A 2,637-nucleotide genomic window follows, 5' to 3' on the forward strand; every position below is an offset into this window, starting at 1 on the left:
CGTCTCTAGATGGTCGGAGGATAAGGTTAGAGGTGTCATATCTTCCACGAAAGAGTCAATCATGTTAATGTCGTGGAAATCGTCATCATCCTCTGCATTGTCTGCCGTTATTGAAAAAATGTTTGACTCAAATATCAAATTTCCAAAAGAGATAGTCATGATACCATTCCCGCAATTTATAATTGCATTTGACGTGGCAAGGAATGGGCGACCAAGAATGACGGAATCGAGTGCTCATGTTATTGATGGGTTCGGTGTCAGGATGATAAAATCTACGAGGGTAGTAAAATCTATCGAACTGGACTAACACATCCTCAATTATCCCTCTTGGTACACGAACGGAGCGATCGACAAGTTGTAGTGTGGTTAGGGTGGGTTTTAATTCACCCAAACCTAACTCTTTGTAACCGAGTAAGGAATCAGATTGACACTCGCTCCTAAGTCAAGAAGTGCATGATCAATTCGATGGTTCCCGATTACACATGATATGGTTGGGCTACCGGGATCCTTGAATTTCTGCGGCACGTCTTGCTTCAGGATGACACTCACTTTCTCAGTCAAGAAGATTTTCTTTTGAATAATTTTCCGTCGCTTGGTCGTGCATAAGTCTTTTAGGAATTTGGCATATGAAGGTATCTGTTTAACGACATCAAGTAGAGGAATGTTGACTTTCACTTGTTTCAACACCTCTAGGATATCCTGAGAGTTAGAGAGAGGTTTTGGTGAAACCAACCGTTGGGGGAATGGAGCAACTGGCTTCTCTAGAAGTTCCGGTTCTACTTTTTGTGGGGCATCACTGGATCCATCATTGTTGTCCTCTTCTGGTTCTTGAGGCTTTTCGGGCCTAACCGGAAGAGTTTTATCAATGATCTTCCCACTCCTAAGAGTGGTGATGGATTTAGCATGCCCCATCTGATTTGAAGAGCTGGGATCATTATTCTCGTACTGCGGTTTAGGATTGGGGAGAGGTTGTGCAGGAAGCATCCCCTTTTCTATAACCGTCATACGAGAATCTATCTTTTGCATAAAATCTGTAATTCCCCGCATTGCCTGAGCCAGCTCTTGTATGGGATTTTGAACCGGTTCCTCTTGAGGTTTCACTTGATTTGGATTTTGATTGAAGAAACCTGGAGGAGTAGCCGTTTGTCCATTCCTCCAACTAAAGTTTGGATGATTTTTCCAGCCAGAATTGTATGTGTTGGAGTTAGTTCCATTAAAAGGTCTTTGATTTTTGTTTACGGCATTAGCTTGTTCATTCAACACTCCTCGAAAGGCGGGTATTGTAGGACAATTTTCAGTTGTATGAATGTTGCAATCACAGATGCCGCAAACAATTTCATTGACCTTATCCTTCTTTCCTTCCATGGCCTCAACTTTCCTTATGAGCGTAGTCACTTTACACTTGAGATCATCCTCTTCTTTCAAAAGATATAATCCACCTTTCTCCTTTAATTGAGTCGGCCTAGACGTGGTGTTCGCCATTTTGGGTAATAGTCCCATGATTGTGTTTTTTCAGCAAGACTATCGAGGTAATCCCATACCTCGTCAACATCTTTATTAATGAACTCTCCATTACACATTGTCTCGACCATTTGGCGCATGGAAGATGTCAGTCCATCATAGAAAAAATTTGTAATGCGCCACATTTCAAATCCGTGTTGTGGGCATGAACTGACCAAATCTTTAAACCTTTCCCAACATTGGAAGAATGTTTCATCTTCCTTTTGGGCAAAGTTCATGATCGCTTTCCTGAGGGTAATCGTTTTGTGATGTGGGAAGAATTTTTTTATGAATTCCCTCTACATATCGTTCCATGTGCCAATGGATCTAGGACGCAGTGAATGTAACCACGTCTTAGCTTTCTCTTTTAAGGAAAAAGGAAAGAGTTTCAGCCTAATTGTATCCTCAGATACATTAGGAAAACATAATGTAGCTATAATCTCATCGAACTCTTTCAAATGTAAATATGGACTTTCTGATTCAAGTCCATGGAATTTGGGAAGGAGTTGGATAACTCCTGGCTTGATGTCCATTTGTCCTGTGTTTTCAGGAAAAATCATGCATGAGGGCATACTCACTCCCGCCGGTTGTAGATAATCTCGTAAAGTACGAGGCGGGGGTGCCTGTTGCACCTCATTCTCATCTTGGGTATCCTCCACCCTGGGTGGAAGTAGAGGAGGTTGGTCTTCAGCCATAACTTCAGTTAACTCAGGGGATTTCGAGCGGTGTCTAGTCCTGCGATGGATAGTCAACCCCTCAACCAATCCTCCTTCAGTCAAGAGACGTCGAGTGTCGTCACGGGCCCACTTGGGCATGAAAACACTCGCAGCCCTCAATTAAAAACCTAATCCTAAGAAAGGGAAAGAAAATCTAGAAAGAAAGAGAGAGTTGGAAAGAAATTACCAAATTGGAGTCCTAAGTTAAAAACCTGCAAAATAAAACAGAAATAAGTTAGATTCTAAAAAGAGAAGAATGATCCTTTAAAAGAAAAATAACAGTAAATTAATTTCTAAAAGAAGGTATTCTTAAAAGAAAGTAGAAATTTCTGAAGTAAATTAGGGAAGATCTAAACTAGAAAGTAAATTACTAAGAGAGAATTGAAAAATAGAAAGTAGGGAAGGAGCTTACCGAATTAGA

General features: G+C 40.9%; 1 non-coding gene across 1 annotated transcript; it reads left to right on the forward strand.

Moving 5' to 3' along the window:
• The first annotated feature begins 1,650 nt into the window (after positions 1-1,650).
• LOC131241628 (small nucleolar RNA R71) lies at positions 1,651-1,757 on the forward strand. Its single transcript, XR_009169188.1, has one exon. It is a non-coding gene; the product is annotated as a small nucleolar RNA R71 (small nucleolar RNA).
• Positions 1,758-2,637: the final 880 nt, after the last annotated feature.

The sequence above is a fragment of the Magnolia sinica genome, chromosome 3 (genome assembly GCF_029962835.1).
Source record: "Magnolia sinica isolate HGM2019 chromosome 3, MsV1, whole genome shotgun sequence".
NCBI lineage: Eukaryota > Viridiplantae > Streptophyta > Magnoliopsida > Magnoliales > Magnoliaceae > Magnolia > Magnolia sinica.